The 25,123-nt window shown below is 37.2% G+C and overlaps 2 long non-coding RNA genes across 3 annotated transcripts in view; one reads left to right on the top strand and one right to left on the bottom strand.

Annotated features, from left to right (window-relative positions):
* LOC117674166 (uncharacterized) overlaps nt 1-25,123 on the top strand; it is a 49,796-nt gene that overhangs the window by 22,046 nt on the left and 2,627 nt on the right. The gene's annotated exons all lie outside the window — the stretch shown is intronic.
* LOC117674440 (uncharacterized) lies at nt 6,070-8,838 on the bottom strand. Of its 2 annotated transcripts, XR_004593859.2 has the most exons (4): nt 8,777-8,838; nt 8,580-8,670; nt 8,336-8,414; nt 6,070-7,278 (listed from the first exon to the last, which is right to left on the bottom strand). It is a non-coding gene; the product is annotated as an uncharacterized LOC117674440 (long non-coding RNA). The 2 variants fall into 2 exon arrangements; XR_004593858.2 differs by lacking the exon at nt 8,777-8,838 and having other exon boundaries at nt 8,580-8,733.

Raw genomic sequence — 25,123 nt, 5'->3', positions numbered from 1 at the left:
CCGAACCGGTAGTAAAAAATGCCTAAAAAGTAAAAAGAAAAAGTTCCGATGATCAGCTGAGCGACACATGATCGTCGGAACTTTTTTTTTTACTTTTTAAAGCATTTTTAACTACCAGTTCTGGACAACTGGTAGAAAAAAAAATGCTTAAATGATGATCTGCGTTGCTCAGCTGATTGTCGGAACTTTTTTTTTTTTACATTTTTTACTACTGGTTCGGTGAATCAGTAGCATTTTTTACTACTGGATCGGGCAAACTGGCCCAAACCGGTAGCATTTCACCCATGGAAATAGTGCTTTGTCTTCTGGAGGAAGGAGGAAAATCTCAGAGACATGAAGCAGAAGAAAGCAGAATTTCCATCAAAGTGAAGCTGCTTCATCTAAGATTTGAGAAGTTGCATGAAATTTTTCAACACATTTTCCTCTGGAACCTGAGCTGAGGAAATTGCAGATAAGATTTTTGGAAGCAGTAACAGTAACAGTGTAAGCAAGATGCACAAAAGTTGATTTCAGGTTGACTTGTCTCTTGCACATATCTACAGTGGCATAAACAAGTGATTCTTTGGAAGAGACTAAATGCTTGCAGTGTAGATTCCCACAGTGGCATAGTAGATCCCATTGGAAGGCCCATAAGCAGCAGGGAGTTTCCACTCAACCATTCATGAATTTCATGGCAGAAACATGCTCTGGTAAGAGAAAGGAAAATCTCTACTCATTTTCTTCTTCTTTTTCTGCATCTTCTCTAGCTCCAAAATTTTCTTGTGGGGATGACCAGAATTATACAAAATTTTTAAGTTTTTCTGCAAACATTAAATATAGCAGTTGATTTTTAAAAACAAAGCTTGATTTACCTATAAATAATCACCTGCGTGGAACCTAGTCTTCTACTCTTCATTTCTATCACCCATCTACTCCCACTTATGACTGTATGACTGTAACTTTGTTGCTTTATCCTTACGATTTATACTGATTGTTTCCTAGTATGATTTGATTGCTTATTCGTACCCTATGACTATCATTAAGTGTTGTACCTTATGATTCTTGACGAATGTATCTTTTCTTTTTTATGTACACTAAGAGCATACGCACCAAGACAAATTCCTTGTGTGTCCAATCACACTTGGCCAATAAATAATTCTATCTATCTGCCTGCCTGCCTGCCTGCCTGCCTGCCTGCCTGCCTGCCTGCCTACCTACCTACCTACAGTATCTATCTATCTATCTATCTATCTATCTATCTATCTATCTATCTATCTATCTATCTATCTATCATCAACAGTTACATATTTGCAGGTTCCTTTCCTGTGACAGGCAGTCAATGCATGTTTGCACTTTATCAGTACATATATAAACATGTGCAAAATGTGGCTCTTTCCCACATATAAAGCAAGAGGATAAGCTTGCTTTTTTAAAATGGGGGTTGTTTTAGCATGCCTTCCTAATGTTCCCCTGTGTATCTTTCTTTCTGAATGAACATCTCAAGAACTGATTTGGATGAACAATGCACTTTGATTGGGAAATTTGAGTTCTACCAGCTTTGTGCAATAATATTGTCATTTTGGAATGAGTTATTATTATTGCCATCTCAACTCTCAGAATCTGGAAAGATTGCTAGAAACATCTATGACAGAAACTCTCTCTCTCTTTTTTTTTTAAAAAGCAAATTACTCTCAGCTTGTAAGAATCACAAAGGACATTCTGTTCTGGTTCCTTTAATCACCTTCTAGTATCCCAATTATAAAGAACAGAATTATCATCCCAATTAAGCAGCAGCCCGTGCCACACGGTGTCATTAAACTTTTAATTGGGTTCCTTGGGAAAGGTCCTGATTAAGTTGATTACCTGATGAAGCATGTCCCAATTAGAGAGAATGCTGTAGATGGTTCCAGTCATGGCATTTTAATTCCTCTTATACTTCCTGATCCACTTTAAGTAACATTAGTAGAATTTAACTATTCTTGGATTTTAACTGTTAACTAGTGGATCCTGAAGTGCAAATATTTACTGTCCATCAAAGTGAAGAAAGGGAAAACAAATGTAAGAGATCCTGTGTCCAGTGAGAAATTCCCTCACACACTCCCAAGCTTTCACACCTAAGTGCAATAATAAATTGTTTGGATTCAGTTTATTATCTTTTATTTGTAGAAGGATCCAAATTTAGTCACTTGCCATAATTAACAGCTTTTCTTCCCTGTCTCTTTTCTTATTTCCATATGTTGGAAAGCTTATGGTTGCATTGGTTATTATGTACACTGCTTGAAAATTAGGAGTTTTTCCAACTTGGTCTTAAGTTTTGAGATACATAGCAAGAGCTGAAATACTGACTGACACACTGAAGAAAGGTTACAAAGTAGCCCTGTGGCAAACAATAGCAATTTCCTCGATGAAGCATTCATGCCACGCAGGTGACACTTTCCACCTTGTCAAGGCATGGAGATGTCACAACTTACATCACTGAAATACTTCATGTTGTTCCCATTGCTTTCTCTAACACATCAAGTGGTTAGAACAGGCCTCTGCTAGAACTGCTGTCAGAGATCATCAAAATGACATGAAAAGAAACAACACTGCAGCATCATTTCTCTCTTGATAAGAGTGGAGCCAGATTACTTCACAAAACAGCTTTAAAGGGATGTTTCATTCTGAACACTGTCCAGATGAAGCCCCCTTTTCACTTATGAGCAGAACTCTACTAAGAAAGCCTGAGGCCTTAATGTCATCGCCTCCTTATAAATCAACACTGGTACCCAATTTTGAGAATCATATTTCAATTTTCCTTAATGTTGATTTGCATTAGGCATGTTCAGGGGTGGGCTGCTGTGGGTTTGTAGGGGTTCGGGAATCTAGCTAAGATTCTGTGCAGTTCAGAGAACCCCCAAATCCCACTCCTGGCTGGCCCCACCCCACCCCGCTCATCCCGCCCTACCCCTCCCAGGAGTCCCTACGTGGCCCGTTTTGGATGCGAGGTAAGTGCAGGGCATGCACAGAAGCTCTGGGAGGGTGAAAAGCGGGTCTACCGGAAGTTTTGGAAGGCTGGAAATGGGCCTGTTTTGGCCTCCAGAGGGTCTCCAGAACCTGGGGGAGGCCGTTTTTGTCCTCCTGGAGGCTTGAAGAAAGCCTCCGGAGCCCAGGGAGGGCAAAAATGCCCCCACCCCCCACCGTGGTACAGGAGGCTGACTAGGCCACGCCTACCATGGCCATGCCTATGCAGCAACCAGACAGAGAACCTCTTGCTAAAATTTTTGAAGCCCACCCTTGGGCATGTTCATACCAACAACTACTATGGGACAGCAATTACTTTTGAATTATTCCATGGCATTTGTGGGAAGAGAAATTAAAGGGAAATTTCCCCAGAGGAAGGAATATTTTCCAATGGTCTCTAAATGGATTCCACCTTAGCGTGATAGGAATGTTGCTTCTGAAAACCCAGTGGGGAAAAAATTGTTTCATGATGTCTTCCTTCCAATTTAATTGTAGGATGAAAAACTCAGGAATCTTCAGACACTGGAGTGATGTTTGTTTAATATAAGAATTCATGTAGACCCCTTGGCTACCTTTTAATAAACTTAAGCACATATACCATTTTCTCCAGAATCCTTTTCTCCTCCAAGGAATTTCTAAAACAAATTCTTGTTCATCAAACTGATTGAGCATTGGCTGAAAAAATAGGTAGGAATATTCCTTTGCCTGGAACTATTCCCAAGGTTCTGCTATGCTGATAGTAAATGAAGGTTGAGAGTCAGGAGTTTCCAGATATATAGTACAATTGGATTAATATGGGTTTAGTTTTGCTATTTAGCCTAGCAAAGTATGACATGTCTACTGGGAAAGAATTTGGAACAAAAATTACACTATAACAAAGGAAAATCAATACAAAATGCTTTACCATTGGCACCTAGCCCCAGCAAGGCTGGTTAAAATGTACTCAAATTTAGGACCAAAGTGTTGGAAATTTAACCAATGTCAAGGTACCTTCTTTCATGCTTGGTGGCTATGTCCTGAAATGAAAAAGTACTGGACTAAGATACAAGGATGGCTACAAGAGATAATAAAATGTCAAATAGAACTAAACCCGGAAACATTTCTCCTGGAAATATTTTTTAAAAAAATTGATAGAAAGATAAGATATTTGATTCTATACATATTAACAGCAGCAAGAATTGTGTTCGCGCAATATTGGAAGGAACGCAATATACCACCAGAAGGATTGATCATTCAGAAGATATATGAATGCGCTGAAATGGATAAACTTACCCTAGAACCATGATGGCGAACCTATGGCACGCGTGCCACAGGTGGCACACGGAGCCTTATTGGTGGGCACGCGAGCGTTGCCCTAGCTCAGCTCCAGCACGCATGCGTGCGCTGGCTAGCTGATTTTTGGGCCTTCTGGGCCCAACGGAAATCAATAAATGGCCTTTTTCCGGCCTCCGGAGGGCTCCGGGGAGGTTGGGAAGGCTGTTTTTGCTCTCCCCAGGCTCCTAGAAAGCCTCTGGAGCCTGGGGAAGGCAAAAAACAGGCCTACCATGCCCACTGTGCTATCACATGCCAAAAGCAGGGGGAGCATGGGGGGTTGCGCACACATACGTGGGGAGGGCGCATAGAATTATGGGTGTGGGCACGCACATGTGCGATCCCCCCAGCAGTCCCCCAGCTTTTGGCACGCGATGGCAAAAAGGTTAGCCATCACTGCCCTAGAACTAAAAGAAAAAGATGATTCGGAATTTTATGCAGTTTGGGAAAAATGATACACTTGGATAGATAATAGAAATAAAAATTGGAAATACACTTAAGGCTATTGAGGACTAGATATTGAATGTATATAATGTATATATTGTATGGAAAGTTGATCCGAAATATACAAAAATGACACAGTCTGTTGATTATGTACTAGAGTTGTGTAAAGGAAAATTGTAGTAAAAATTATTTTTTTTTAAAAAAAGAAATGTCTACTGATGTAGTGATGAAAAATACATAAAATATCCAGGGCATAATTGCATCCGACTATTACTTTTTTAGTTTTGCATTACAGTATTTTGTTTCTATGAAACAGCTTATTTTTCTTTGGATATCAAACATTTTCCTGCAGCGCTCTGATAATTTTGAAAATAAGTTACAGTAACAAAGTTGGAAGGGACCTTGGAGGTCATCTAGTCCAATTCTCTGCTCATGCATGAGACCTATACTAGGGATTCAAACCGCTGACCTTTCTGATCGACAGCTCAGCGTTTTAGCCACTGAGCCACTTAGAGAGCCGCCAAATCTTTACTTTTTCCCAGGCTTATAGATATTTGAAAATAACCAGTCAACCAGAAAACAGAATGAACTCTGAGGAAGAATGTGTTCCCAAGTGAAGCAAGAACCTAAAAGTAAAATAATCCTGAAAAATAGTGCAGGCAGAAGGTGAAGCAGGTGGAATAAAACAGAGAGAGGGAAGTAGCCATGGAGGCTCTAACTTACAAAACTGAATAACTCTTCAGTGGCTGTGGCTCTTCTTTATGCTCCATTCAAAGTAGTGCCGTAAACCCACCTTTATCCAAAAATTCTACCTATGAGCATTTCTGCATTAACAATTGGTATCAGCTATCCTTCTTGTGATATAAAAGTTATCTGCATTAGTGATTTTTTGCCTTAGGTGATCCTATAAATCATGAGTAAAAAATGTCTAGGCTGTGTTTCTTTTGGGCAGGGAAAGCTATGAAAAACTACCAGGAATCTGCATTAATGAACTTAAGACACTTTAAATGCAGTCATTCTGGAGAAATTGTAGGGATTATAACAGTTGCAATCAAAACTTCTGGAAAATAATCCTACTCTTGCTGATCCTATGCTTAGAGTTAACAGTTGAAATAGTACACTGCTCAAAAAATTAAAGGGAACACAAGCAGAAGACATCTGAGATCTGAATGAATGAAATAGCCTTATTAAATACTTTGTTCGTTGCATACAGTAGTTTTCTGTTCCCTTTAGTTGTTTGAGCAGTGTATAAACTGCTGTATGTAAAGAACAAAGTATTTAATAAGGCTATTTCATTCATTCAGATTTCAGATGTCTTCTGCTTGTGTTCCCTTTATTTTTTTGAGCAGTATAGTATATATTCAGTGTGAATAGTTAGGGTCATTTATGCTCATCCTCTGGAAGATTGCACATTGCTTCTCAATTAGACTGATATAGATTCTTGTAAAATGTTAGGTTTCTAAATCACTAATGGATAAGTAGAACCCTAAGTTTTCTTTTCAAGGTGGTATTTACTGCAATTCAGAGCGAGCAGGAGGATGGTGATGGAGGTAGAAGAGATTAGGTGCACAAGCTCCCTCTCTTCCTTGTATTCAGAAAAAAGAATTGGGAATAGGACTATATGGAAATCAAGCTATCAGAAACCAAATAGATCCCATCTATTTGGTTTCTGGGCGGAACTAAAATTCTAGTTGTTTTGCATGCATTATTTAACATGCATTTTGAAAAATTAAAGGTGTGGTTAAACGGTCAAAATTGTACATTAATGTCTGACCTTACTCCTTAACACCCCCCCCCCTTAATTCCCTCAATGGGTTCTGGACCATCCACTTTTAAAGAGCAGCCCTCAACATTCCATGTATTTTTCTCTGGATTGATTATTAATGAAAAACACCTCCTTTAAATTAAAGTTATTCCCTGGTAATTACATGGATATGGTCATATAGTTTTCTTGGCTAGAATGTAGTCAGAATTCTTTCAAGATGGTTCCCCCTCCCCCCCAATCTTCCTAATGCAATCTACTGAACTGAGATTTCAAGAATTTCATTTCATACTACCACCCAAATACAAATTTTCAATTTTAACAAATGAGAGAAGCCAAGGAAAGTTGCATGGCCTAGTATCATATTCTTCAGCTTTCCCAAGCAAAGTATCTTTTGTGCAAATGTAGACATGCCCAGATAACTTTGAACTTGAAAAGGATGGGCAGCAGCATCTAACCTAGACAAAACTCAATTGAGAACTCCTAGTTTCAACCCATTGGTGCTGTTGATATTCCTGTTAGCCCGTCCACATTGAACTTCTGATTATCTTCCTATCAGTTTGTCTCCTGATCTTCCCAGCATCTTCCTGCTGTTATTTTTGATTTTCTTGTCAGCTGCATATTGTACATGTGTTCTGCAAAAATTGACTTAGGGAAAGAAAATATTGTAACCATTTTGAGTGGACTGAATATGTTTGATGAAATTCCTCACCCATAGACACTCAAGGTCCACGAAACCAGTCAGGATTTGTTGCTTTTAGAGGAAGTCAGGTGACAGGCTGTGACAGGGAAAAGAAGCAACAGAGGCAGGATCGGGATTGAAAAACAGGACAGCAAAATGTAAACCAAAATAATCTGCTATTTCTAGGCAACTCAGTAATTAAGTTTCTCAATGAAGAAAGCTGAACCCTCCTGCAAGTAAGTTCAGGGTTTTTTTTTTATTTATTTATTTAAATAACATACCATGTGAAAACTCACTAAACAGTAAATATTACACACACACACACCCCCAATAGTGGTGTTGGTTTTCCTGGAAAGACACATTAATTTATTGGCTTTTTAATAATATTTTGCTTCCATTGCACTGTCAAGAGTACACTAAAACAATCAAGTAGTCCTCGAGGGACAGGAATATGCAACCAGAATTTCTATGCTTGGCTTGCCCTTCTGTCTGCAGAACTGGATGCCAGCCAGGGAAACCTCTCCTTTTTAAAAATATCATCCTCATATTCTATTTTAGAAATTCTAGTATGGGCAGGTCAGGTCTGTCTATTTAGTTTAGACATTGAATTAATTGCCTTACCCTGATGATTCCCCCCCCCCACGGACCTAAGAATAGTTATTTCATTCAATAATGGGAGCTGGAGAACAGGCCAATTTGGAAATACTATTGACTGTTCATTATTTGGATGCAGTGCCAAAGAGCAGAGAGCCTGTGTGCTGTTAATGTGATCTTAAACATTACTATCTACGGTAAATCAGAAACAGGGCACACAAGTACTATAGCTGCTGTTTAATGATGTATGAAAAAGCTGCCTGGTAAAGTGCACCATTAAGAAAAGCTAAAACCGGGGCTCAACAAAGGCCTGATGAAATATTGATATATGTCTTGGTTTGCTGAAGACAGGCAGGTTTCGTTTCCTTCCTTCCTTCCTTCCTTCCTTCCTTCCTTCCTTCCTTCCTTCCTTCCTTCCTTCCTTCCTTCCTTCCTTCCTCAGCCTATGATAGTAAAGTCAGAGCCAGGAAAGTGTACTGGGAGGCGGGGGGTGCAGAGAAGGAATGGAGCTAAAACTTAAGTACATTAAATTTCTATTAGTCTATTAATAGGAGACATACCTTTGCCTTTGTCACAGGAGGTGAATATCACAGCCCCATTAGCTCCGATCTTGAGCATGGAAAATTAGTCAGAGTTTTCCTGCTATTGTAGAAAGAGAAAGAGCATTAAAAATATATATATATCCATCATTCAACTCGCTAGCAGGGCTAGAATCCAACTTGCTCCAAGAACCTTGCCTTGCCTGTAAAAAGTATATACAATACATTGCTTACTTAGATGTAGCAGTCACTTTGATGAGCTTACCTCTACTTCTGCACAACTGTTTATCAACCTCCTTTTTCTTTCTTGACGGGTGGTCTATATTCTGCTCGGTAATGCATCTGAAAAAGGTATCCTGTAGATTTTTGGGATGAAACAGAAAAGAAAAATGATTGTCTTGTGGTTTGGATCGTTAGAAAAAACAATGATAGGAAGAAAAAAAAAAGAGTGGATTTTGTAACCTTAGGGTAAAAGGTAACTTTGTATCTGGGAATCTATGACTAGGTGCTCCTTTTCCACCAGAACCTATTATAGCCATGCTGATATGTTAATGATTATACTGAAACTAAAATAAATACTTTGGGAAAATTTTCAAGTTGATCCAGTGGCAGCCTGCTGGCACACAGATATGTTGCAATGATGAATGTACACTTGGACTAGTTGTGAAAATATCTATAGCATTATTCCAGGAATGTTGTAGACACATCCTCCCTCCCCCAGTGGTGGGTTTCAAATTTTTTTACTACCAGTTCCGTGGGTGTGGCTTGGTGGGCATGGCAGGGGAAGGATACTGTAAAATCTCCATTCCCTCCCCAATCCAAGGGAAGGTTATTGCAAAATCCCCATTTCCTCCTGATCAGCTGAGACTTAGGAGGCAGAGAATAGATGGGGGTGGGGCCAGTCAGAATTTTTAGTATTGGTTCTCCGAACTACTCAAAATTTCCGCTACCAGTTCTCCAGAACTGGTCAGAATCTGCTGAAACCCACCTCGGACACACACCACACCCAGCTCCCTGCCCAGGTTGATAGGCTGGTGGTATGCTGGAGAGCCACGGAAAGAAGCAGGAGAAGCAGAGCACCAGCTAAACCTAACACCCTGGACCCAGGTGCCTTCTTTGGGGTATGAAGATTGATAGCAAAATCTCTATGAATGTTCCTGAAAGCATCAGTCCATGTGATTGTCTGCTTGTAGTCACTATATATCATACCAATCTAAGGACACAAATCAAGATGGTTATGGAGAGCAGTGCCTACTGACTAGAGGAAAAAGGTTGGGAGGTAGGCACCCGGCTGAATTATCACTACATTTGTTGCAAAATATATCAGAAATTATGAAGACAGCAAGACTGAGAAGATGTAAAATGCCATTTTGAGATTGGATCAGCCAAATATGAGGGGAGGGAACCTTAGGTATAAGCTGAGGATGAGACAAAGGCTATGTCATGAGAATATGTCCTGAAAGAAAGGTTAGCAAGGCATTTTTCAGGGAGTTAGGGAGATCCCTTACAACTACAGTATGTAGTTTCCATATTCAAGAAAATGACAAAGGAAAAAAATGGTAGGTAGGGCAAGGTAAAAAGCAAGGAAGCAAGAAAGCTAATTAAAAGAATGCTGAAAACTGAAGAGCCATGGTTAGATTGTTGAAAGATTTTGTGGCACCCTCTCAAGATGCTACTGGTGTAGGAGAACTCTGTTAGTCTTTGATAACAAAAGAAAAACAAAAGCAGAGGGCATTATTTTTGTGTGGGCTGGGGTTGGCTACATAATGCAACATATCCTCAAATAAGGCCATAATGTATTTCAAGAAACGATAGAATTCTGTACTGAAATATGGGCTAGCATTTCAGCAAAAAAGAATCCAAAACCTAGTCTTGGAAGCCAAGCCAAACCAAGTTCAGAGTGGTCTTAAAAACTCAAATCAACCAATATACCAGGTACTCGAGCAAAAAAAAAAAGAAGTGACCGATTTCAAAGTCATTTACATGTTGCAAAACAAAAGGGCAGAAAAGATTTAATATCTCCGAGGCTAGCCTCAGGATGGGACACAGCAAGAAGATCAATAGTTTAATTCTGGTAAATGAAAAGAAACCTCAGGAAGGCTCCTAGCTACTTGATTGAATTAAAGTGTGAGAACTGAAAAGCCATATCGTTTGAGACACGCGATTGATATGTACCATACAGAAATATTCTTAGATAGAAATGCATTATACAGTGCATTTTTTGCAAATGCACCTCTGCATTTGCAAATGGTGAAATCTTTTTTTTTGCAAAAGTTCTGGGTTACTCAATATATAGGGTTTCGGTTATCTGGCTGTGTAAAACTAGGCAAGTGAGTATTTGCATGTATCTGTTGATTTATGAGAGCAACACTGCCTCATGGAATAAGCAGAAACAAAATTAGGCTCTAACCCCTGGCAACCAACCAGCTATTTTTCACATCCAGGGCTGCCTTTCAACCTTGATATCGTTTAACTCCATAAAGTAGACTTTTTTTTAAGTCAAGGTGTTAGGATGATGTCAACAAAAACACATTGTATGAATCTCCTGAAGCTTACTGTGCCCAAGTGTCTTTGCCAGAAATCTGTCTCATAAATGTTAAATCCATACTACAAAATAATATATGTTTGTGAATATATCTGGATGCATCCAGTGCAATAGTCTGTCAAACTCATACACTTAGCTAAATGCCTTTTTGAGAAAGGAAACTTTCTAAAATCAAATACAGTCAGAAGCCCAATTGGCTACAGAATGAGGAAGTATACTATTTCATGAACTGCTTGACATGAGAATAATTTAGAAACAATTTACATTCCTTTTTTTAAATTTAAAAATTACAGCCCTTTGAGGGGTACATACCTTTTTATCTTACTGTTTCTCCTGTATATGATTATATTGCTTTGAGATGACAGATAGATGATAGATAGATTAGATAGAGATGATAGATAGATAGGTAGGTAGATAGGTAGGTAGGTAGGTAGGTAGGTAGGTGGATGGATGGATGGATGGATGGATGGATGGATGGATGGATGGATGGATGATGGATGGATGGATATAGGGATAGGGGTAGGCATAGGGAAATATAGATATAGATATATAAATATGAGTTTTTTGTTTTGACTGAGGATTTGAATTTCTTAAAATAAAATAAAAGAAAGGAAAGGAATGGATGAAACTTCAGATATCAATATTCTTTTTTAATCAAGAAGAAGATTTGGATTCACAAGTACATCTGAACAGAGTCCCTTTGATATATGCAGACAATTTTACATTTCCTCCTATTTTGTGACACAACTGTCACAACAAAATAATAAAGAATACATACAGAGACATAAGTTTTCAAACGTTCTAAGAAATCTCTTATATAGATTTTTAAAGAAAGAAACTGCCACTAAGTATGGAATGAGGGTAGAAAAGATTGATCTGTCTGTTCCTATTTTTCTATCCCTCCACTTTGTCAAAGCTCTTGATACAGGAAAAGAACTATCAGTAGGATTATATCTACCACTGTGTCAAGAGGTTTTTTTCCTTAATGATTGACAAATATCTATGTGTGATGCAACCATATATATGGACCTTTCAAGAATGCATTGTGCCAAACATGCACATCAGAAGGAGAAAAGAGGAGACTTAAAGCTCTGGAAAAGTTTGTGTGCTAAATTTGGGACAAAATATAAGAGATAAACAGAACAACACAATTCAGAAACCAGCTCCCTAAATTCAGAAGATATTTCAAGGTGTGATTATACACAATTCATTTAGAAATGCACAATTTTGCCTTCAAACCTGCAACCATTGAATCCATGTTTCACAAATTTTCACATGTGTCTGGTTTATCTTTGTTTTTTTTTTCCTAAACACTATTTAACCTTTTGCTCTTTATTATTACTATCACGTATCATGTTCAAATGACATAAAAAGAAATTGTGATCTTGCTACTGGAATAACTCGATCAGGGCATCCCTTCATTGTGGGTTAACTTGAAGGCCGCTGGCTTAATCCATTTAAAGAAAAGGGCAATTGCTATTATATCACAACCCCTTATTATAATGGCCACATAGAATTCTCCTCATTACTTTCTCTATTAACTGAAGTAAAAGATAAAACATTATGTATGGATTGCATCAATAGGAAAGAGTGAGCTGCCAGACAGTTAGCAGGCATGTCATCATATAATGAGGTATAAAAGTAATCTAGGGAAGGTTTTATAAAATTAATAAAATTAATAAAATGTATTGACCAGATGAAGTCTTCAAAATGTACAGCAATGTGGGAGGGAGGCATTGATTCTTTCCAATTCTGTTAATATTCCATCATGTCATATAATAAGATGCCTGAGAGAAAATGTAAAGCAGAGATATGTAACATTAATCTGTGTCATCTAACTATCTGTTTCACAGTCTCACCAATTTAATTCTATTTTTATCCCCCTTAAAAAAAAACACCGTTTACCCAAGAGTCTTTCATTTCTATGCATCACACAATGGTTAGAATGCAATATTGCATGTTGTTTCTGCCTACTGTCAGGAGTTTGATCCTGACCGGGTCAAGGTTGACTCAGCCTTCCATCGTTCAAGGTCAGTAAAATGAGGACCCGGATTGTTTAATTATTTTATTTTATTTATTTATTTTGTCAAGCACGTATTAGATAACAGATATAGGTATAAACATGGTTATTAATATATGAGATGGTTATGAATAAAAGGGGACATTAGGACAGGGACGGTAGGCACATTGGTGCACTTATGCACGCCCCTTACAGACCTCTTAGGAATGGGGTGAGGCCAACAGTAGATAGTGTAAGGTTAAAATTTTGGGGGTTTGGGGAAGAAACCATAGGGTCAGGTAGTGTATTCCAGGCATTGACCACTCTGTTCCTGAAGTAGTATTTCCTGCAATCAAGTTTGGTGCAGTTTACCTTAAATTTGTATCTATTGTGTGCTTGTGTATTGTTATGGTTGAAGCTGAAGTAATCATTGACAGGTAGGACATTGTAGTGGATAATTTTATGTACTACACTTAGGTCAGACCAAAGGCGGCATAGTTCTAAATTGTCTAAGCCCAAAATTTCAAGTCTGGTGGCATAAGGTATTCTATTGCGAGCAGAGGAGTGGAGGATTCTTCTCGTGAAATATTTCTGGACACGTTCAATTGTATTAATGTCCGATATGTCGTATGGGTCCAGACAGATGAGCGGTATTCGTGAATTGGTCTAGCAAATGTTTTGTATGCTCTAGTTAGCAGTACAATATTATCAGAGAAGATTAGGTTAACAACTAATCAAGATTAGGTTAACAACTCTTAATGCCTTTTTGGCAATGTTGTTACAATGGACTCTGGCACTTAGATCATTAGAGATGAGTAGTCCAAGATCTTTGACTGAGTGAGGGTTGTCTACAAGGTCGTGTCCATCCAGCTTGTATTTTATGTTCTGTTTTTTTTTTTTTTGCCAATATGTAAGACAGAGCATTTGTTGGTTGATATTTGAAGTTGCCACTTGTTTGACCATTCTGACACATAGTCAAGGTCTTCTTGAAGGGTAGCAGCATTGTCGGTGGTGTTGAATAGTTTTACATCATCAACGAAGAGAATGCAGTTGCTTCTAATATGATCACAAAGGTCAATTATGTAAAGTATAAAGAGTGTTGGTCCTAGAACCCTGCCTTGGAGGACACCACTGTTAACAGGTACAGGATTTAATAGGGTGTTTTGACCACTTGTTGCCTGTTTGACAGGAATGCATGTTGTTGGGGGTAATATGCTGACTCTGTAAACCGCTTAGAGAAGACTGTAAAGCACTATGGGACATTATATAAGTCTAAGTGATATTACTATTGCTATCACCTGACTATTGTCTTGAAGTAATATAATATAGTGACATTTCAAGCTAAAACCAAGCTTCAGATTTATATATTTAAATTGGAAATATTTTAGTGAAGACATAGCACTTCAATATTTTCTTAAATTATGACATCAGTACAATTGTGATCCATACTAATTTTCAGTTCTGAGTCATTTGATTTCCATTTGGCAGGACAAATTTCTACTCCAGAAGATTTAGGTCAATTTTTGCTTACTAAAGAAAAAATTTTTTTGGAGGAATTAAATTTGCTAAAAAATAAATTGATAGAAGAAGATATAGAATTGGTAAAAAAGAATATGAGATATTTAAATAGGAATTTTTTTGAATTTAGCAATAAAAACTCTAAGTTATTAGCAAGGATGGCGAAAAATAAAAGAGAGAAGAGAGAAATTGGAGCCTTGATAGATGATAAGGGTATAAGACGCTATAAAAAATTAGAAAAATGTGAAGTGGTCAGGAACTTTTTTCAAAATTTATATTCGAAAAAATTAATTGATCGGGGAAAACTGAGAAGCTATTTAGAAAAACATGTTGTGAAAATTGACCAAACATATAAAGATTTAATGGAAGAAGATATAACACAAGACGAGATTAATGGAGTAATACAAAAAATAAAATTAGGGAAAGCTCCAGGTGAAGATGGATTACCTGCTGAGTTTTATAAAGAATTTAAGGAAATAATAATACCAAAATTGCAAAAACTATTTAATGGAATTTTACATGGTGGAGAAGCTCCGTTGTCATGGAACAGAACGGTGATATCTATAATCCCTAAACCAGATAAAGACTTAGAAAGGATTGAGTCCTATCGGCCCATCTCTTTAATTAATCAAGATGCAAAGATATTTACTGCCATTATAAATAATAGATTAAGTAGATTTATAGATAGATATATAAGTTATAACCAAGTAGGTTTTGTGAAGGGTAGATACATGAGTGATATTGTCAGAAGAGTATTAAATATTATAGATGTTGCTGAATATAATGCTGATAAAATAGGTATAATATCATTAGATATTTTCAAAGCTTTTGACTCTGTACAATGGGAAACTATTAAAACAATTGTTGAGGTACTAGGTTTTGGTAATAAGTTTATACATGTTATTTCAAAACTGTATCAAAAAAGTAGTGCAAGAGTGAAGGTGAATGGAAGGCTGACAGAAGAGATAAGATTGGAAGCGGGTACAAGACAAGGATGTCCCCTGTCTCCAACATTATTTTTATTAGTTATGGAAATTTTGACTAAAATGATAGAAAAAGATGAAGAATTGGAAGGGTATAAGGGATATAAGATAAATCTGTATGCGGATGATACTTTGATTATTTTGAAAGATATAGAGAAAGATTTGAAAAGGATACATAAGCATTTGGAAGAATTTGAGGAAATGACAGGTTTGAAAATAAATTGGTCAAAATCGGAATTATTAATGAATAATAATGGTAAGGAGTGGGAGAATATGCAAGAACAACTTGGGATAAGGATTAAACAAACATTGAAATATTTGGGCATAACACTTTCACTCAAAGTTAAAGAAATGAAAAAATTAAATTATGATGTGGTGATGAATGAAATTGAGAAAAAGATAGATAAATATAAAATGATAAAGTTGTCTTGGTTTGGTAGAATTGCAATGTGTAAGATGATGTTGTTGCCAAAGTTTAATTTTTTATTTGAGATGTTACCGTTAAACTTGACAGAGAAAGATATTGAAGGATATCAGAAGAAATTGGATAAATTTTGTAATGGTGGGAAAAGACCTAGATTAGTGAAGAAAATGTGGTATCAAAATCAAAAGGAAGGTGGATTAGGAATCCCCAAATTACTCAATTATTATTGGGTTTATGCTATTCGGACTGTGGTAAAAATATTTAAAGGAGAAGATAGTCATTGGAGAGATTTAGAATTAAAGGACATCAAGAGATTTGGCTCAACATGGTTTTTAGATAAAGCAAAATCAAAATGTGTAATTAATAGCTATTGGTTAAAGGGACTGAGTAAAATTTGGAACAAATTTGTTAAAATTTTAATTCCAGATATAAGTTTCTTAGGGAAGACAATTGAAAATTGGCCGATTAAAACTAATATAAGTCGTGATAGGGTAATGGAAGATGAAAATATACAAACTATAATAGATTGGTTAAAAACTTCAGAAAATGAAAGGAGGAAAAAAGAAATCATTGAAAAATTGGGTTTAGGCTGGTTTGAAAAAATACAGATAGAAAAATGGACTAAGAAGGTAAGGGACAATTGTTCGATAAGTAGAAGTAAAACTGAATTTGAATATTTAGTATTCCAAATTATGAAAGATGAAATTGGGCTAAAGGGACTCGTTAGTAAGATATATAAGATTATAAATTTTGATGGAAAACCACAAAGGGTGATGAAGATGAATTGGGAAAAAGAACTTAATATTAAAATATCAGATTTAGATTGGAACGTGAATTGGAAGAGTAGAATTATGAAGACTTTATCTGTAAGGATTAAAGAGCATAATTATAAGGTTGTTTGGAAATGGTATTTGACTCCATTAAGATTGTCATTGATGGATAAAAAAATTAGTAAACAATGTTGGAGATGTGATATGGAATTAGGGACTTATGAACATATGTGGTACAAATGTGATAAAGTTAAAAAGTTTTGGCAACAATTGGAGGAAATGATATTTGAAATGATGGGGAAAGCAATAATATTGAGACCAGAAACTATATTACTGTTGCTAATTAAGGAAATAGAACCAACAAAATATGAGAAAGAATTGATTAGAATTATGATTATAATGGGTAGAATTATAATAGCCAGATATTGGAAATTAGATGTGAATTTTAGAATAGAAGAATGGTATTGTGAAATGTGGAAATTAGCTTTAAATGATAAAATGACATGTGATATTAAAATTAGAAATGGTGACTATAAAGAAGACATTTTCTGGAAAATTTGGAAACCATTTGTGGACTATGCGCTGGGAAAATTGGATGCTTCGGTACCTGTATCCCGAGAACATGGATTTTGGCGATCATGAGGATATATCCGAAGAACCAAATCTTCCTTTCTTATGTATAGCACAGGGTGAAATATTGTACATGTTGTTTGTAATGTTAGTAATTTAAAATATAAAATGTTAAAAATAAAAAATTTAAAAAAAAAGAAGATTTAGGTCCAGATTTGTTATGAAATTTCAGGACTTAAATTTGTTTGGCTGTTTGTGAGAAGAAGTATACTTCCATCTGCAAATACCCTGTCTCCACGAAAATAAGACATCCCCTGATAATAAGCCCAATTGGGCTTTTGAGCGCATGCGCTAAAATAAGCCTCCCCCTGAAAATAAGCCCTCCACAAAAATATTTAAGCAGAGAGCTGGAAATCAGGTAAGATGGCAAGAGGAGCCCCATCTTGCTCCATGTGCCTCAAAATAATAAGACCTGCCTGAAAATAAGGCCAAGTGCTTATTTCGGAGTTCAAAAAAAATATAAGACAGGGTCTTATTTTCGGGGAAACACAGTACACAAAATGAGATATGACTTTTGGCTCCCCCTCCCCCTCCTCCACAGCAAAAATGTCCTGCAGAGTTATGTCATACATTTCTGCCATTGCCTTTGTTTTAATTTTTTAAAAGCTCCCACTTCTTCATAGGAGGGAGGGGCGACTTGCCTCAGATTCTTCTTTGCAGAGTTCCTTGGTATAACTCTATGACCACATAATAATACATGGATTCAAGATCGTTTTGTGCTACACCAGCATCTAGCAGGGGTTAGAGCCTAAATCAGGACTCCCCAAAATGGTCAGTATCAAACCTCAGAGATTGTTTTTGTGCTATTATTAATTGAAGTAGCATTTATAAAATTAATTTTATATAATGAATGTTTAAGGGTTCATGAACCATCTGAAACTTCATGGAGGGGTTGATAAGCTGAACAGTTGGGGGACTCCCTAGTCTAAATGGACAGTTTCAACTATATGACTCTATGATAATTTCCTTCATAGAGAAATTATCAGCATATGTGGCTGTTCCATATCCTTGTTATCAATGATCTTAATACAAATGCCTTTAACTGGCTAATCTGTTACTGATCTCTACTTTGGCTTGAAATGTTGCTTAGACAAGGAAAGTACTCATCTTTTTTTTCCAGTGAAATTTTAATGAGTGCAGACATCTCTGGATCGGTATAAAACCCATTCATTTTACTGTTTATGTTAGTAGGGAGATATTCTGGTCTTTAAATAGATTCTCAATGCATCTTCCTTAAGGTATCTAGTTTTTAAAATGCAATTTACCTGATGATTTTTACTCTTTTAAAAAGGCAATTCCTCTTGTTTCTGAGCAACTTTCGGAACCAAATGCTCTTTTGCAAATATATCTTACTAAACCAAGTTGAGTTTGTGTTGCGTGCTCTGCCGTGTGACTATGTGTACTCATTCCTACATTTAAGACTGGAGAAAGACAGATGTTAGCGGACTACATTCTAGTGATGTCCATTTTAGAAGATCTTGAACATTCACTTCCATAAAAATCCATAACAATTGTTTGGGAACTACTTTAATTACCATTCCAAAAATAAGGAGAGAAAGGTGTAGGTGTATGTTTACCAGTGAGGATTTTGCATTCAATGATTGGGGCACATGGATGAATAAATGAACCAAACAGAATAGCTGAAAGTGATTCTTTTCTAAGAAACATATGGTAGGTACCATATGAACATAGATTCCTGTGGGTTAAGTCTCCACAATAAGCCATTCATGTCTATTACCTGATGATCCTAACCGACAGCACCAACATCAGCAATTCAGCTACAAGCCCTCAAGTGCAATCAGTTGATGCCCAAACATGTGAAATGCAGACAACAGAAAGCAAGAAATCAGTTGGGTGGAGAAGACAATCTTGTGGCATATCTATTCTCTCTTGCTCTAAATAGGTAAGAGAATTACCATAGCTGGTTATGATAGGTACGTGCAACACAGAATTGTTTTAAAAAAAGCATGAATCATTAACGCAATTTCAACAAAACCCAATTTCTTGGTATCTCTCCACCCCACCCTTTGGGCATCTGTTATTCATGTATGGATTTAGAATGAATTGTTTTGTTTGGGCGGAGTGTCTTCTTTGGGCTGACCTTGCCTATATTTGGGTTGCAGCCCCTGGCATGCCTCTCAAAGATCAAGCACAGCCTAAAATAATAATATTAATTAATGCTCCTTCCCTCTGAGCTACAGCTATAATTAATAATGTGGAAAATTGTTGGCAAAGAAGTGGGAAAACAAGTTAATTACTCAGGCTTGCTAGTTCACTTGAGTAAAATGTGAAACAAAGGGGAGCCATTTTTTTGTAAAGCAAACATTGCATTAAGATACCAATTAATGAGATTCAATCATAGAGTCAGTTGTTACAAGGGTTTCTGCCTTTCCCCTGCATTACAACTAGCAGTAGACATGTAACAATTGAATTCTTTTTTTTTTTCCTGCAAAAAGACAAGGAGAGTTAGTAAAATTGCTGGCTGGGCTGCTCTTCAGTTCTTTAAAAAGTCATCCTTAGGATAATTTTCCAGAGGAAAGAGGTGATTTTGCTGGTGGTAAATCAACTGGGGATTGATGAGGGGCACCTTTTTCTTACCACCTTTTTTTCAGCACAAAGACATCTGGAATTGTTAAGGATATGTCTGTTAAAGACACAAGAGATCATCTGAAGAAAACTCCCCTGAACACCTGCTTTCCGTACAAGAGAAAGGATGCACACTGTACACTTTTTCCATCATATTTGATAATCACAAGATAGAGTACAATAGTTCCTGCCCTTTAGCACCCTTTTACTGCATGCCACCTTTAGGGTTTCCCCCCCAAAATACCCCCATTTCTAGCAGCTACTATTCTTTAATGCTAACAAGTCTGTTCCATCTCTTCTCTTATATTCATCGTCAGTGCAACAGTAGGCATCCATCCACATCTTTCAGGTTCTCAACATTAATTTAATTTCAATTAGCATCTTTACCATCAGCCCCACTTTCCCATTTGATAAAGCATAAAGCATACCTGTACATTTTTGGAGTTGCTGACATAAACTCAATCTCATGGTGTTTGGTGGAATGTTACTTGCCAGCTGTCCTAATTAATTACTTAATTGTGATGCCCCTGCCCCTTCCCTGTTGATAAAAATGACCAAATCCATGTCATGATGCAGATATCTTTTGCCCAAACTCCCCAGGAGCTTATATAATTCCTCCTTGCATAACTGAATTAAAACAGAAAAGAAATACGTTAGTATGTGTGCATTTGACAGGGTGGTGTTTGGCAGTTTTTCATGTAACATTATCTGTCTCCATGTCAATAAATTTACATAAAGAAATAACACAGGAAGGCAAAAAGATATTTGAACAATTCCTATGGGCTTTGTCAGTATGGATATGTTTGCATGCTTGATACTCTGCCTAAATTTATCGCATAGTAAATTTAAAAACAGGCTATCATCAGTCTTTTGTAGGCATCACTTTGATATGCTCATGACACAAGAGGATGCAGTTGTGGTTTTCACCATCCTGAATGCACTGGTCTTTATCTTATGCTGTCCAGTATGAGTCAAGGTACCTCCTGATAGTTTCAGAATTATTTGACATTGGGGATTCTGGGATAGCTGACCTGAGAAAAGATTCAAGTGACGAAAGGAAGTAAACTGCTATCTATTACACTATCACTTTTTATGATTTCTGGTTCTGGCTTCTGTTGCATGGGTATTGTATACATGCATCATGTTTTATATTATTGTATATAAACAAGTTTCTTCTATAAATGAATCCTGCTGAATTATTTACTTGTGTGCTAGTTGGATTGCTGCAAACTCTAACAGTAACCATGATAACAAGTAACCTTGAAACAATGAAAAAAACATCCTGCTAACCATGATTTTTATTACATTTATTTTTCATAAAGTGAGTCAGGCACCCAACACTATAATATTCCCATCTGACCAAATCCTCATCATCCTCTTACTGCAGTTTATCCATAGCATTTACATAATTTGGAAGGTGAACTTTTATTTGCTGACAATATTCAAAATAATAAAACATGTATTTCACACCCAGTTGTTTGTAGAGAGAGCCTTCTTGACAAAAAAAAAAAAAAAAAAAAGCTCCCACTTTTAAAACTTTGATGGTTTTAATAAAATCCAACTTTGATGGTTATACCATCAAATAAATACAATAAAAAGTTTGATGGGAAAAGGAATGCATTTGTAAAACTAAAATAAATAAAATGTGTTTATACTAAGATGTAAATGAGAATCTTAAGGGTTACTCCAAGACGGTCTTCAAAGTTATAGATATGTGAAAATTAAACCATCTTTTCAGTAAAAAAATCCATTCTGTGATAGAGAGCTCTAATAATGTTATGTTTTGTAAAAAGCCCAATATCTAACCCAGCAGATCTGGAAAATTAACCATATACTCTACCTTGAAATTGACCATATGGTGTCTTTTGTTCTGTAGATTTTGGTTAAACAACACAATGCTTAACTTCCTAAAACAAGTCCCTGTCTGTTCTCAACGAGGGAGACTACTAACCATAAATCATCACTGAAAACATATCCACATTTCTCTCTAACATGCTTTCACCATGTTCAGGAATTCATTGCATTTTAAATCACCCCATGCCTCCCAAGAGGAAAAATCTGCATCCATCCTGAGATCTACAAAATCATTCGACCCTAACTCCTAGACATCATTGCAAAGATTCCTTATTGTGTTATGAATCATACCTATGATATGTGTGAACGAATGGATATGATCATGATTTATGAATGAATAGTTTGGTAATATTTCATAGCACCACAATTCCTGATAGGTTTCTCCTACATGTACATCATGCATATTCATTGGGTCCTCTGATTATGTCTCATGATTGTTTATATCTTCCACTAGTGGAGCTTCTAGTATAGTCTTCCCTGGGCTGCTTATTTTGCCTGAGAAACCTCCAGGAAACCTTCCACCTTACATGTTTACTTTTTTGCATGGTGTCTCTGAATAAAACAGCAGAAACAAACAGAACTCCAGGAAAACCACAGTAATACCTTTACAACAGCGGTGGGCAAATGTGGCCCTTTTACAACCTGCGGACTTCAACTCCCAGAATTCCTGAGACAGCCAAGCTGGCTCAGGAATTCTGGGAGTTGAAGTCTACAGGTCATAAAGGGGCCATGTTTGCCCACCCCTGCTTTACAACATGCCTGGCCCCTTAAGCTTGTTTGCAGTTGAATAAAACACAGCAAATATTTTTATGCTCTAATCTTCCTTGTGCAGCATTAGATGTAGAAGAATGGAGATCTTCCACAACTTATTAGTGTAATTGTGCATCAGTAATACTGATACATGGGTCTGTATTACTGTATCAGTAATACAGTAATACTGATACATGGATCAGGACATGGATTTACCTCCTCATATTACAATCTCTGCACAAGAACTGAGGTCATCCATGACTTTGTGTACCTCAGCTCAACTATCTCTGACACTCTCTCTTTAGATACTGAGCTGAATAAACATATTGGTAAAGCAGCCACCACATTTTCCAGACCTACAAAGAGAGTATGGCTTAATAAGAAGCTGATGGAACATACAAAGATCCAGATCTATAAAGCCTATGTCCTGAGCACACTCTTGTAGTGAAGTGAGTCTTGGACCCTTTACGCACAGCAGGAGAGAAAGTTGAACACCTTTCATATACGCTGTTTCCAACGTATTCCTGGCAGGACAAAGTTCCGAATAGTGCAGTCTTGGAACGTGCTGGAATTTCTAGCATGTATACACTATTGAAACAGTGACGTCTACGCTGGCTTGGGCATGTTGTGAGAATGGCTGATGGTCGGATTCCGAAAGATCTCCTGAATGGAGAATTAGTGCAGGGAAAGCACCTCAGAGGGAGACCACAGCTGCGATATAAGGATATCTGCAAGAGGGACCTAAAGGCCCTGGGAATGGACATTAACAGCTGGGAAACCTTGACCTCCAATTGTTCAGCTTGGAGGCTAAAGACGCAGCATGGCCTTCTCCAATTCGAAGAGACACTTGTTCGGCAGGCTGAGGCAAAGAGGCAATCCTGGAACCAGCGAAATCTGGGGGCTGGGCAGGGGACAGAATGTATCTGCATCAGTGTGGAAGGGATTGCTACTCTTGAATTGGTCTTTTTAGTCACACTAGATGCTGTTTTAGGACCTCTTTCCAGAGTACAATACCATAGTCTTTTGAGACTGAAGGATGCCAATGCCAGGTGCATCAGTGGGCAGTGGCAATTCTGGAGTGATTTGATCATCCAACCAAACTCAAGAAAAAAAGAAAACAGTCACGACAGTGGCCAGAATTGCTACAGAAATGCTTCAAAGGAAGCTGAAATTCCATCAATATTTATTTCCATGAAAATCAATTTACCTTCATAATTGTTCAGATATTGTAAATCTAATATTTCATTTTGTTGAAGAAAGAAAACAGAAAATTCACAAATACTACAATGTTTTGCTTCTTACAAGGTTACATTAAAAATAAAGTTACATATATGTCTATCTATATACAGTACATGGTGTCCCTTCTAAAAAGGCTCTTCTTAGCTATGAAATGGTGGCTTGGTAAGGTAGAAAACTTCACATTGAATGAGCTGCATATGTTTCTGAGTTTAAGACTCAAGTCAGTGCCACAAATTAATCACATCAGACTTAAATTTGTAATAGTTTTGCAAAATCTGTCAGATTAAGGAAGAGATTTAAATAGTATATTGCTTCAACTTGATTAAATTGTATCTGTTTTACAATATGACATAGTTAAACAGAGTTAGCTAAAGAAATAAAACAGATTTTGTTTTACATGTAAACATGTTTTATCACAAAATTCAATGTTAACATCTTGCAGCTGACAGAAAGTTTGACATACCAGCCTTTTCAGAACTAATAAGCAATTTGGCCCCAGTGTTTGATGTTCCTAAAAGTGAGTAGAATCATCCTTAATGCAACCTATGAAGGCTGCCGTTTCAACGAAAGGATCATGTGTAAAATATAATTTATTAACTTTAATGGAAATATTTATGACGATCCAAAGCCCCCAGATCTGGAAAGCCTGCATCAAAAGCTTTTATTGAGCTCTGTTTCAGGTTAGCCATCAACTTGTTTTTCTTGGTTATGTACAGAACCCATCAAACAAGGAGGAAGGATATGCATGATGCAAGCTTTCCAAATTTATGTCATACTAACATGTTGAGACCTCACCATTTTCAAAAATAATGTAAAATCAAATTAGGATGTTTGGTTTAGCGTTCAATTGAAATACTATTTTCTTACTCTTTATACTTAACACAAGGCAATGTAACTCCATTTTTGCATTGTCCCCAAGGGGGTTGCGCAGTTCAGGAGCGTGGAAGCTCTTTCTTATCCCATTCCTTCCCTTTGGAGCCTCAGAGATCATTTTTACATCAGTCAAATCAACTTCCATTCTTGCTTTTAAAAGGCCCTGCTTCTGCCCAGACATGTAACCCAAACCCCCTTCTTCTTGCTGAGTATGTTTTTACCTGCTTAGTGTAGTTATTTTAGACTACATGGCCATTACATGCCCAGACATATGACAAACCTTGCAGGACATGCTTTGTATGTGTCTGTAGTCATATGAGGGTATGACTCTGTTTGGTTCAATCTTTAATACATCTGAGTTTAAAGCAGTGATGAAATCCAATTGTTTTTACTACTGGTTCTGTGGGTGTGGCTTGGTGGGAGTGGTGTGGCTTGGTGGGTGTGGCAGGGGAAGAATACTGCAAATTCTCCAACTGGTCCAGAATGTAGCCGCGTGGGTGATTATGGGCGCAGCTCGTTAAGCTCATGTAACACCTCTCCTACGCGAGCTGCACTGGCTCCCGGTGGTCTTCTGGGTGCGATTCAAGGTGTTAGTTATCACCTTTAAAGCGCTCCATGGCTTAGGACCTGGGTACCTA

This window comes from Pantherophis guttatus, chromosome 1 (assembly GCF_059756535.1).
Source record: "Pantherophis guttatus breed Tessera chromosome 1, ASM5975653v1, whole genome shotgun sequence".
NCBI lineage: Eukaryota > Metazoa > Chordata > Lepidosauria > Squamata > Colubridae > Pantherophis > Pantherophis guttatus.
The sequence above is the reverse complement of the archived record's forward strand: the minus strand, read 5'-3'. Positions and strand labels throughout refer to the sequence as shown.